Source organism: Malus sylvestris, chromosome 14 (genome assembly GCF_916048215.2).
Source record: "Malus sylvestris chromosome 14, drMalSylv7.2, whole genome shotgun sequence".
NCBI classification, from domain to species: Eukaryota; Viridiplantae; Streptophyta; class Magnoliopsida; order Rosales; family Rosaceae; genus Malus; species Malus sylvestris.
The window spans coordinates 9,440,884-9,454,170 of record NC_062273.1 but is presented as its reverse complement, the minus strand read 5'-3'; the positions used below and the strand labels follow the sequence as shown (position 1 = coordinate 9,454,170).

The window sequence follows — 13,287 nt, the reverse complement described above, 5'->3', positions numbered from 1 at the left end:
CACGACACGTGTCAACATAAGAAGCAAATCACAACACGACACGTGTCAATGTCAGAATGAAACTAGAAACTCTCTTCTATAAATAGAGATCATTCTCTCACAATATTTCCTAATGTCATTTGTACTAAATCATTCACTAGTACTCACAAAAGGAGAGCTTAAACCTATGTACTTGTGTAAACCCTTCACAATTAATGAGAACTCTTCTACTCCATGGACGTAGCCAATCTGGGTGAACCACGTACATCTTGTGTTTGCTTCCCTATCTCTATCCATTTACATACTTATCCACACTAGTGACCGGAGCAATCTAGCGAAGGTCACAAACTTAATACTTTCTGTTGTACCAAAGTCTCCACTGATTTTGTGCATCAACATTTGGCGCCGTCTGTGGGAACGACACTTATTCCCACTCTCTTCAGCTTTGTCAAGCTGGTTTCCACCATTCGTACACTCTCTTTTGACCAGGCATCCTTCTCCAACATGGGGAGCGAAGGAAGCCACAACACACAGAATGACACCCCTCTTGCACTTAGTGCGAAGCAACGAAAGAAGGAAAGAAAGAGGGTTGCTTTTCAAGCTAAAGTCGATGAGCTAGAATCTTAAAACAACAAGATAGCAATGAAGAATGAGGTCCTCCAGGAGCAGTATGAGAAGCTCTTTGAGACGCTCCACGAAACTATGCGTACTCAAACACGCGAGCTTGTTGCCCATGTGAACATCAACCATCATCTGTGTGCCCCCCAACACGGAGGGTCACCTTCTTTCAACATGGGTATCTTTGATGAGGAGCGAGCTAATCATCAAAACATTGATCAACATGAGACTTCTCTCAACCCAGCTGCTTCGACCCTGAAGCAGGAGAAGTGGAGAAAGACACCTCTTTGCAGAAGGGTTGGAAGGATCGAAAACCGTTTATTGTGACTGCCGAGACTTCCTAAAGCAACGTCGAGAGAATCCCCTCCACATATGCTCGAAGATCAATGACCCAAGGGTTTCTGAAAGACTCGATCCCCTCCCACGACCCAGGTTAGCTGCCAATCTAGGGAAGGAACAACATGTCCTAGAGGAACATGAAGGTACATGGGACTATGAGGTATTTTGACAGACTTGCCCTTGCTCAAACTTTCCTACTTCCAAGAGGTGATTGAGACTTACGAAAGAAAATCCCAGTGGTACATGACTTCACTCAAGACCCCCTTGTCCTACAGCTTCTTGATAAAGTAAACAAGTTGAAGGCCGAACGTCAGGCCGAGACACCTGATTGGAACCAACCCAGGCCTGGCCCTCTCACAAGGAGGATCCTTGACACCCTCTTCAAGCGAAGACAAAACAAAAGCTTGGTTTACAACTCTATACTGGAAGGGAAGACCCAATTGAACACCTTAACCTCTTTGAGTCCACCATGGCATATCGGATGCACACCGACGAAGAGCAATGTCTTTTCTTCCCCTCTACCCTCTCTGGCGGAGCTCTAAACTGGTATTGCCGTCTTGCACCTGAGACAGTTGACTCATTTGAGGAACTGAGGAAACTGTTTGTCTTTCAACACATCTTCCAGACCGATCACTTACATTCTGCAGATGATTTGTACACTATTCGCCAGAAGTCGGATGAGTCACTACGAGAGTATGCTGGTCGTTTCAGTCATGAGTATTTTCATTACGCTGAGGCAGATAATAAGACCGCCCTCAAGGCCTTCACGGCAGGCTTACATGATTGTTTCTTCAAATACATGATCAATGCCAACACTTGGAAGACTTACTCTGAGATGATGGCACATGCTTACAACCATGCCTTCGCCGAGGCAAGGACATATCAAGGGAAACCTCCCACAACCACCCCTTATCAGCAAGTAGGGAGTGGAAGCCAGATCCAACCAAATGAGAAGACCTCGACCTTCCAAACGGCAGCGGTGCCTCCCCTTACCTTACTCAATACTTTGCCAAGTCAACAGACATATTAATCTCAGGGCAAAAGGAAAGATTTCCATCCTCACCAGTCTCATTTTAGTAAAAGGAGTAAGGGACATTATTGCGATAACCAAGGGTATCGCCTTGATAATCCCCAACCCCAGGCAGTCAACAAAGTGAGTCAAGCACGTGTCAGGACAGCCCCTACCCCGAGGTATGAAGCATACATACCTTTGAACGCCACATGTGTGGCCATTTACCCTAGCATAGCACACTTGATACCGAAGCTAAAGCCGAGGCACCCGGATTACAAGCCCACGAAGAACACGGGCACGTTTTGCTGCTACCACGAGCATAACGGCCATGACGGCGAGAAGTGTATCACCCTTCGTGATCATATTGAAGCTTTGGCACGTGAAGGAAAAATTGATCAATTCCTCCTTCACCCTCTAAGGGGTAACCGTAACCAACGCCAGATAAATGTGATATATTCCATAAGTTGTGGCATACCCATATCTAAATCTTCCAACAAGGCTATGAAAAATAGTGAACGAGCTTTAAGGTCCAGCCACCAAGTGTTTCACGTGGAAGACATCAGGGGAGGTAAGTATCAAAAGCCTAACTGGGATCCAATATGTTTCTACCCTGAGGAAGAAAGAGGTATCATCTACCCTCACAACGACCCACTGATCGTGGAAGCTCACATAGCCAACTTTGAAGTACGACGAATCCTTGTAGACACGGGGGCTTCGGTCACTATCATGTTTGCTGAAGCTTTCAGGGCACTTAATGTAGCTGAACACTTGCTCGACCGCTCGATTTCCCCTCTAATAAGCTTCTCCGGTGATATCGTGCAACCTTTGGGGAGCATACACTTACCTTTCACCATTGGTATAGTCCCTTACACAGCTACCATTACCACTAACTTCCTGGTGGTTGATTGCCCAACAACATACAATGTCATCTTCAGACGCACAGGCATCAATGATCTCAAGGCCATGGTATCCACACATATGTTGTTGATAAATTTTCCAACCCCTATGGCAATGGTTACATCAAAGGAGATCAACTTAGTGCACGATCATGTTACAACACTTCGGTTAAGCAACAGCACCTGCCTGTGCCCAAGGTAACCCTTTCTATACATGACCAAGTCATAAAGACCATCCCAGATGAAGCCAACTTGGATATTCACGGTGGCAACAATCAACCCGACGATCCTCGAGATGACTCTTTCACCCAGCAAGCACAACCCGCTGAAGAGTTGGAGAAGGTTTCTATCTCAAAAGATTATCTGAATCACATGGTGAAGATTGGTACCACCTTGTCACCACCTATTCGGTTGGCATTGATCTCTTTTTTGCAAGAGAACACTGAGGTCTTCGCTTGGTCATATGAAGACATGCCAGACATCACTCCCGATATAATCTGTCATCGCTTAAGTATTGACCCCAAGACCAAGCTAGTGAGACAGAAATGAAGATCTTATGACGCTGAACGGTACGAGACAATGAAGGCAGAAGTTGAAAAACTCAAAGGCATAGGCTTTGTCCGCGAAATCAATTATCCAACGTGGGTAGCAAATGTTGTCCTTGTTAAGAAGAATCCGACCAAGGAAAGTCTCATGCTCCAAAAGGTCTTGTGGAGAATGTGTGTCGATTACACCGACCTAAACAAAGGATGCTCGAAGGATAGCTTTCCTCTTCCTCTTATAGACAGACTTATAGACTCTATGGGAGGGTGTGAACTCTTGAGCTTCATGGATGCTTACTCAGGATATAACCAAATCCTCATGAACCCTCCGAACCAAGAACACACAGCCTTCACAACTGACAGGGGACTATATTGCTACAAAGTTATGCCCTTCGGCCTAAAGAATGCAAGAGCGACTTATCAGAGACTGGTCAATTCAACGTTCGTCGAACAAATTGGGAAGAGCATGGAAGTTTACGTTGATGATATGCTAGTCAAGAGCAAACATACTGACCAACACATCACCAACCTATCTGAAACTTTCACCATTTTTAGGCTTCATGATAAGCCAACGAGACATTAAGGCTAATCCCGAGAAGATCAAAGCAATCCTCGACATGAAAGAACCAGTAACTTCAAAAGATATCCAAAGCCTTACTGGCAAGGTGGCAGCCTTAACTAGGTTCGTCTCTAAGGCCACCGACAGGTGTGCTCCTTTCTTCAAAGCACTTAAGGGAAGTAAGAAGTACATTACATGGACTGATCAATGTGTTGAGGCATTCAATAACCTCAAAGACTACATGAGTAAAGCCCATTTGCTTTCCAAACCTGAGGTTGGTGACACTCTCATTATCTATCTGTCGGTATCGACTTCAGCAGTAAGTTCCGTTCTCATTCGAAAGGATGGTAATGTCGAACATCATGTCTACTACGCTAGCAAGGCCTTACAAGATGCGGAGACACGATACTCCAACATTGAGAAATTGGGCTTTCGGTATCTACTTCCAAGCACACTCCATCATTGTGCTTACCAATCATCATCTTCGACAGATACTCCAAAGTCCTGACACTTCCGGGTGAATGATCAAATGGGCGATAACATTGGGTGAGTTTGACATCTCCTACCAACCAAAGCCAGCTAAGAAGGGCCAAGCAGTGGCAGACTTCATCTCCGACTTCACATATCCTGTTGACATTGTTTCTACGCCTAAAGAAGTGGTTTCATTACCCTCGGAAGCCCAGAAAATAGAACCAACAGCCCCAGCATGGAGTCTATATGTTGATGGCTTGTCCAACCAACATGGTTGTGGAGCAGGACTAGTCCTTACGACCCCTGACAAAGTGGCGATAGAGTATGCTCTTCGTTTCAAATTCAAAGTGTCGAATAATGAGGCCGAATATGAAACCCTCCTAGCAGGCTTATGTTTGGCCAAACAACTTGGGATTAAACGAGTTGATATCTTCAGTGACTCCCAATTGGTGGTTAACCAGGTCACCAACAACTTTGACGCTAAGGATAGCTCTATGGCAGCATATCTGGCACAAACACAATTGTTGCTTAAGCATTTCCACTACCAAATCACCAAAATTCCTCTAGCGGCAAACAGTCATGCAGATGCTTTGGCTCGCCTCGTCTTAGCGGTGGAAGACAAGATTGGGAGAAAAATTCAGGTCGAATTGTTGGCAGCACCAAGCACCATGGTTGCGGAAGTGTGCAACTTACAACAAGAAGATAGTTGGATTACCCCGATTTATAGATTCCTTGCTCATGGCACCCTTCCAAATGACAAAGTTCAGGCTAAGCAGATTCGATACAAGGTTACCCGTTACTTGATCATTAATGACCAACTCTACAAGCGGGGTTTTAACCTACCATACCTAAGATGCCTTATGCCTGTAGAGGCGGAAACTGTCCTTTGGGAAATACATGAAGGAGTCTGCGGAGATCATGCTGGATCTCGATCCCTAGCATACAAGGCTTTTCGCCAAAGATATTATTGGCCAACACTCCACCAAGATGCCATTAGAATATCCCGCTTATGTGATAAGTGTCAACGCTACGCAACTATTTCTCACTCTCCTCTCGAGCCGCTCACTCCTATGATCAGCCTTTGGCCCTTCGCCCAATGGGGACTTGATTTGATCGGCCCAATGCCTGCAGGGAAGGGCAAGGTTTGCTATGCAATCGTTGCAGTTGACTACTTCACAAAGTGGGCCGAAGTAGAACCTTTAGCAACCATTACTGAGGTAAAAATAGAAGACTTCGTATGGAAGAACATCCTTTGCAGATTCGGCATTCCCAATGCGATAGTCACTGACAACGGGCGACAGTTCGACAATAATAAGTTCATGATGTTCTGCTTTAAGTTCAACATCAACTTATGTTTTGCCTCCCCAGCCCATCCCTAGTCTAATGGATAAGTTGAAGCCATCAACAAAATAATCAAGCAAACTTTGAAAACCAGCTTGGACAAGGCTAAAGGTTGTTGGCCAGAATTTGTACCCCAAGTTCTTTGGTCATACCGCACTTCGTATCGGACATCAATAGGAGAAACCCCATTCTCACTTGCCTTTGGTACAGAGGCAGTTGTCCCAGTTATGCTCAAGCAAGCAACGTTCCGAGTCCAGAACTACGTGCAAAGCGAAAATGACAAACAACTTACCCTCAACTTAGATCTAGTCGAGGAACACAGAAACCAGGCTTACTTGAGGAATGTCGCCTACAAGCAGCGCATCTCCAATTACTATGACTCAAGGGTCAAACCTCGTTCTTTCAAAGTGGGGGACTGGGTATTGAAGAAAAGATTACTCTGCAACAGAGTCCCGAGTGAATGAATACTTAGTCCAAACTGGGATGGACCGTTTGAAGTTGTTGGCATCAGTCGCCCTGGCTCCTACAAGCTTATAAGCTCCGATGACAAGACCCTTAGCCATCAATGGAACGCTGATCACTTGAAGTACTATTACATGTAAACTCACATTGTACAAGTGTTAAGCTTCAGCCGTTCGGCATCCTATGTAACGAAGATTATTTGGCATGAATTCAATAAATAGGTGATTTAGACAACTTGATCCTAATCCTCTTACATTCCTAACAATGAAACACTCGGGTTTAAAGCTTCAACATGAATGCTTCTAACATGAAACAAAGTCTAAGTATATGTCAACAAGATTATACAAATAAATGAACAGCTTCACAGTATATTCGTTCAATCATACATTTTAACACATTCATACATAAGCCAATTATGCTTTGAAAGGGTTCAACATATTTTGTGTCATTCAACACTTGCTACAATGTGCCTAGACACTTTGCCTTTATTCTCACCAACCAGGTGATGAAATGTACAACCTGTACTCTCCTTCATGCCACCAATCGGGTGATGAAATGTATAACCCGTACTCTAATATCATTTGGAAACTTGCCACTCATGCCACCAACCAGGTGAAGAAGGAACTCATTTTCATGCCACCAACCAGGTGATGAAATGTAGAACCCGTACTCTCTTTCATGCCATCAACCAGGTGATAAAATGTACAACCCGTACTCTAATATCATTTGGCAACTTGCCACTCATGCCACCAACCAGGTGAAGAAGGAACTCATCTTCATGCCACCAACCAGGTGATGAAATGTACAACCTGTACTCTCCTTCATGCCACCAACCAGGTGATGAAATGTACAACCCGTACTTTAATATCATTTGCCAACTTGCCATTCATGCCACCAACCAGGGGAAGAAGGAACTCACCTTCGTACCACCAACCAAGTGATGAAAGCAACTCACCATTCATTCCACCTACTAGAAGACGAGTGGTACAACTTGTACATGTGAACTCCTAGCATTCACAAATAATAAAAAACCCTCAAGCTTGACAACTCAACTAGGGGAGCACTTATGCCCAACAAGAGTTATAGTCACCAACAAAGTCTTATTGCAAGCCAACAACAACTTCAGTGCATGGCATACGAAGATCAAGCTCTTCAGCTCTCTTGCATCTGCTTCAAACATTTCCCCTATGTAACAATGCAAACACTATAACTCGTAGAAAGCCTCACACATTCTTGATCAAGACAGTGTGAAGAAAAACCAATTTATGGTGCCAACAAGAGCTTCATCAATGGAGGGCAACCACAATTCTTAAAAGCTTCACACACTCTTGATCAAGACAGTGTGAAGCAAAACCAATTTATGATGCCAACAAGAGCTTCATCAAAGGAGTTCAACCACAATTCTCAAAAGCTTCACACACTCTTGATTAAGACAGTGTGAAGCAAAACCAATTTATAGTGCCAACAAGAGCTTCATCAAAGGAGTTCAACCACAATTCTCAAAAGTTTCACACACTCTTGATTAAGACAGTGTGAAGCAAAACCAATTTATGGTGCCAACAAGAACTTCATCAATGGAGGGCAACCACAATTCTCAAAAGCTTCACACACTCTTGATCAAGATAGTGTGAAGCAAAACCAATTTATGGTGCCAACAAGAGCTTCATCAAAGGAGTTCAACCACAATTCTCAAAAGCTTCACACACTCTTGATCAAGACAGTGTGAAGCAAAACCAATTTATGGTGCCAACAAGAGCTTCTCAATGGAGGGCAACCATAATTCTCAAAAGCTTCACACACTCTTGATCAAGACAGTGTGAAGCAAAACCAATTTATGATGCCAACAAGAGCTTCATCAAAGGAGTTCAACCACAATTCTCAAAAGCTTCACACACTCTTGATTAAGACAGTGTGAAGCAAAACCAATTTATGGTGCCAACAAGAGCTTCATCAAAGGAGTTCAACCACAATTCTCAAAAGCTTCACACACTCTTGATCAAGACAGTGTGAAGCAAAACCAATTTATAGTGCCAACAAGAACTTCATCAATGAAGGGCAACCACAATTCTCAAAAGCTTCGCACACTCTTGATCAAGATAGTGTGAAGCAAAACCAATTTATGGTGCCAACAAGAGCTTCATCAAAGGAGTTCAACCACAATTCTCAAAAGCTTCACACACTCTTGATCAAGACAGTGTGAAGCAAAACCAATTTATGGTGCCAACAAGAGCTTCATCAATGGAGGGCAACCATAATTCTCAAAAGCTTCACACACTCTTGATCAAGACAATGTGAAGCAAAACCAATTTATGGTGCCAACAAAAGCTTCACTAAAAGAGTTCAACCACAATTCTGAAAAGCTTCACACACTCTTGATCAAGACAATGTGAAGCAAAACCAATTTATGGTGCCAACAAAAGCTTCATCAATGGAGGGCAACTACAATTCTCAGACCTTCGAAGCAAATTCAATTTATATGGTTCATCCGTAACCTTCAACTACTATAAGGTGTGGCTTGCATCACAATCTCTTGCTCAACAGTGTAGAAGCAAAATTTGTATATGTTGTCTCTCCCACATTTTCAAATTTCTAGTTTCCCAAAAAAAAAAAAAAAAGAAGGAAATTCAACAAAGCTTCATCAATGGAGGACAACTACAAATTCTCAAAAGTTTCACACTATCTTGATCAAGATAGTGTGAAGCTAAATCAATTCATGGTACCCAACAAAAGCTCCACCAACAAAAGCTTTGCCAATAAAAGCTTCAACTCCAAAGCTTCACCTACAAAACTTCAACTCCAAAGCTTCACCAATAAAAGCTTCATCAATGGAGGACAAATACAAATTCTCAAAAGCTTCACACTATCTTGATCAAGATAGTGTGAAGCAAAATCAATTCATGGTACCCAACAAAAGCTTCAACTCCAAAGCTTTACCTACAAATCTTCAACTCCAAAGCTGCACCTACAAAAACTTCAACACAAAAGCTTCACCCACAAAAGCTTCAACACAAAAGCTTCACCTACAAAAGCTTGACCCACAAAAGCTTGCCCTACAAAAGCTTCACCCACAAAAGCTTGACCTACAAAAGCTTCACAAAAGCTTCACCTACAAAAGCTTCACCCACAAAAGCTTCACCCACAAAAGCTTCACCCACCAAAGCTTGACCCACAAAAGCTTAACCCACAAAAGCTTGACCCACAAAAGCTTGACCCACAAAAGCTTCACCTACAAAAGCTTGACCCACAAAAGCTTGACCCACAAAAGCTTGACCTACAAAAGCTTGACCCACAAAAGCTTCACCTACAAAAGCTTGACCCACAAAAGCTTGACCCATAAAAGCTTCACCCACAAAAGCTTCACCTACAAAGCTTCAACACAAAAGCTTCACCTACAAAAGCTTTACACTATCTTGATCAAGATAGTGTGAAGCAAAATCAATTCATGGTGCCCAACAAAGCTTCAACCTCAAAGCTTCAACACCAAAGCCTCACCTACAAAACTTTAAAATATATATATATATATATATTATTTTTTTTCAGAAATTCGAAAATTCAAAAATTTGGAAATTCGAAAATTTAAAAATTCGGAAACTCAAAAATTCGAAAAATAGAAAAAAAAAATCAAAAAAAAAATTTCGAAAAAAATAAAATAAAATTGCCTAGGCCTTCTCTTGTTTGAGCCTAACAACTTTCATAACAAATATATATGAAGAAGGAGTTTTGGGCTACCACTTAGAAAGGAAATGCCTCATTCGTCAACTCCCTCAACCGAAGACTTGGGGGACTCCTACCATATGCTACTGCACCTTGATACTCGGAAGTCTCACGACCACTCAGTGACTTGGATTTTTCAAGTCTCCAAACGAGAAGTTTTCCTCACTCGGGAAATTAAGGGATCACTACCTCAACCTACATGCTTTACTCACAAAGCTTCAACATACAAGCTTCAACAAAAGGAAAAATTCAAAGAACTTAGTGAAGAAAGCCTTGGTGTATTTAACACAATACGTTGAAATGAAGCAAATCTTGTTTATTGATATCTCCGATAAGTTACAAATATGTACATATACATGAATCAAAATAAACAAACAAGAGGGAGCCTTCACAAAGGTTGCTCAAGAGAAGTCTCAACAGTCGGCAAAGCCCCAGAAAGAGGAGGCACCAGAGGGTGATTATTCGGAGCCTCAGTGCTAGGTAGAACCCCAGAAGGAGGAGGCACCGAAGGTTGATCATTTGGAGCTTCATTACGCAGTACAGCCTCAGAAGACGAAGGCAATAAATGCCTTTGGAACAAACCCACAAACCTCTGATGATCAAGTAAAATCTGACCATCAGATTCCTGCAGCTGGTCGAGCTTCTTCTTCATATTTGTAGCATAGTTATGTGCGAGCCTGTTCAACTGTTTATTCTCATGCTTGAGCCCTCTGATATCCTGTTTGAGACTTATCACTTCAGCCGCTAATGATTCAACTTGGCGGGTTCAAGCAAATAGACGTTGGGCCATATTAGACACAGAACCTGCACACTGAACACTGAGAGCCAGAGAATCCTTAACAGCCAACTCATTAGACCGTTTGAAAAGTAGTCTGTTATCTTTTAGAGTGAGAAGGTTCCTGGCCACCACCGCAGCGGTCATATCATTCTTCATCACATAGTCCCCAACGGTAAGAGGACTAGTAGGGGATAAGAAGGATGGGAGCCATATATTGTCTTGAGAAGGCATGGCTGCCTCTTCACCAAAGTTCAAGTCAAAACGACGGTCGGATGGGCCAGACATTCTCAGAAATGATGAAGGAGAAATGAGGTGCAATAAATCTCTAAAGTAAGGGGACAATTCCTACAAGCAATAACTCTCTGAATGTACTCCTTGCACACAATTGGTGTCTTTATAAAAGAAAAGGCAACAGGGCCGTTGGTTCAAAAATCGAAGAGGCACCACTCTCCAGATTCCGAAGAGGCACCACTCTCTGGATTTCGAAAAGGTACCACTTTCCACACGCAACATCAGCTTCTCGGGTACTACAGATAACTTTGCCAAAGATCTCTGACAACTTTTAGACACATAAATTTTGAAGGTCCAGCTACCCTACTATTACCCACAAGGGTAAAGGAATAGCACCACTGCTTGATAACTAGAAAGTCCCAATGTGTGTCAACCTCCGTGCTCCGTGGCAAGGCAGACTGGCAAAAATACCCAACCTTTACTCACATTCGAGAGAACACTCCCAACAAGATTGCTTGCTTAAAATCGAAGAGGCACCGCCCTCCAAATCTCGAGAGCCAGACTCCTAACAGGATTACTTTCTCAAAAATCGAAGAGACACTGCTCTCCGAATCTCAAGAGTCAGACTCCCAACATGATTACTTTCTCAAAAATCGAAGAGGCACCATTCTCTGGATCTCGAGAGCCAGATCCCCCACATGATTGCTTGTTCGAAAACCGAAGAGGCACCGCTCTCCGAACTTCGAGAGCCAGATTTCCTTGAATAAAGCTTGTCTGCAATCTTCACACGCAAAGATACCACAGACCACTTTTTCAAAGCGTTCTGACAAGGTTAAAACATGTGAAGCTTGCAGCTCCCATTACATTGCTATGACCAAGAAGGGTAAATGAATAACATTATTACTTGCTCAAAAATCAAAGAGGCACCGCCCTCCGAATCTCGAGAACCAAACTCCTAACAGGATTACTTTCTCAAAAATCGAAGAGGCACCGCTCTCCGAATCTCAAGAGCCAGACTCCCAACATGATTGCTTTCTCAAAAATTGAAGAGGCACCGTTCTCCGAATCTCAAGAGCCAGATCCCCGACAGGATTGCTTGTTTGAAAACCAAAGAGGCATCGCTCTCTGAACTTTAAGAGCCAAATTTCCTTGGATAAAGCTTGTCTGCAATCTTCACACGCAACATCAGCTTTCCAGATACCACATACCACTTTTTTAAAGTGCTCTGACAAAGTTAAAACACGTGAAGCTTGCAGCTCCCACTACATTGCTACGACCAAGAAGGGTAAATGAATAGCACTACTACTTGTTGTTAGGGAGACTCCTATATATGTCGACCTCCATCCTCCACAGCCAGGCAAACCTGCAAATAAAAAAAATGCTCAAATTTGCTTTACATCTGAAAGGGCATTCTCAGCAGAGTCTTTCGAAATACTCAGCTTCTTTTCCTCCCGATAATACCTTTGCAAACAAGCCACACCAGAGCAAGAGTATCTCATATCATCAGGGTTAAAAGCAAGAGTATCCCATATCATGCTTTTTCCCTGTCTTTTCCTTTGACCTTGTTCTTACCTGCAAGACAATGAGAAAGAGAGCAATCAGTCAGCACTTGGAATCAAGCTTCTAGTCAGGAACTGACTGCCTGGAACCCCTTGCCTGATTACTTACCTGGCATTGCTCTCGAGTACTCATCTTCAATATCTTATGCTTCCAAAGAAGATACCACATCTGCCTGAGGAACAGATAGGGCAAGTGAGAATGATGCAAGGAAGCATGTGGAGACAAGTGCAACAGAACACATGCCGATTCATCTATTACTTCGTCAACAGCCAAAATATCCCATATCATCAAGGTCGAACGCACTCTTGATTTGATGGACTTGTTTTGACCCTCAAATTCTTAAGTCAACCTTATACTCTGGAGGAAACCAGAAAACCCTTCAGCCCAGTTCAAGAATAAGCTTGTGGAAAGTTACTTCTTCAAAAGTAAAAGTATCTCATATCATTTCTTCTCCATTTGCTTCTCCTTATCCTTGTTGCTATTTACGACACAAGGAGAAAGAGAACAATCAACCGAAAGTCGAAGTCGAACCTTCGATCCAGGTTGCTTGCTTGGAAGTCTGATTGCTTACCTTGTCTGTTACCTCTTTCGGCAAATCTCCTAGCTCGGCAACTTGGGGGACTCCTACTATAGGATTTTGCATCGCACTTGACCAAGCTCGAAACTTCAAGTAATCTTCAAGTGAAATTGATACATTACCTTGTGCATCTTCATCGGTTAAAGATACCACCCCTGGATGGAGGAAAAGTACTTCCAGAGAAGATGCCACATCTACGTATGAGACA

General features: G+C 43.0%; 1 protein-coding gene across 2 annotated transcripts in view; it reads right to left on the bottom strand.

Annotated features, from left to right (window-relative positions):
- The window catches only part of LOC126599448 (uncharacterized), a 37,908-nt gene extending 26,443 nt beyond the window's left edge, over nt 1-11,465 (bottom strand). Inside the window, exon 1 of one of the 2 annotated variants that reach the window (XM_050265831.1) lies at nt 11,419-11,465. The gene's annotated coding sequence lies outside the window, so the exon portion shown is untranslated. The remainder of the gene's footprint in view (nt 1-11,418) is intronic. The other variant, XM_050265829.1, reaches the window with a different exon arrangement.
- Nucleotides 11,466-13,287: the final 1,822 nt, after the last annotated feature.